Source organism: Carcharodon carcharias, chromosome 9 (assembly GCF_017639515.1).
Source record: "Carcharodon carcharias isolate sCarCar2 chromosome 9, sCarCar2.pri, whole genome shotgun sequence".
In the NCBI taxonomy this organism is placed as follows: Eukaryota; Metazoa; Chordata; class Chondrichthyes; order Lamniformes; family Lamnidae; genus Carcharodon; species Carcharodon carcharias.
In genome coordinates this window covers 149,837,110-149,837,408 of record NC_054475.1, presented here as the reverse complement: position 1 = coordinate 149,837,408, position 299 = coordinate 149,837,110, and positions in this window count along the sequence as shown.

The window sequence follows — 299 nt, the reverse complement described above, 5'->3', positions numbered from 1 at the left end:
TTCACTACTGCTCTGTTTCCTTTTACTTGTCCAATTTTGTACCCATGTTGCTACTGTCCCTTTTATCCAATGAGCTATAACTTTGTTCACAAGTCTTTTGTGTGGTACCTTATCAAATGGCTTTTGGAATTCCATGTACACCACATCAACAGCATTGCTGCCAATCAACCCTTTCTGTTACCTCATCAAAAACTCAAGCACATCCATGCTGGTTTTCCTTAATTAACCCACATTTGCCCAAGTGATTATTCATTTTGGCCCTAGTTATTGTTTCTAAAAGCTTCCCCAGCCTTGAGGTT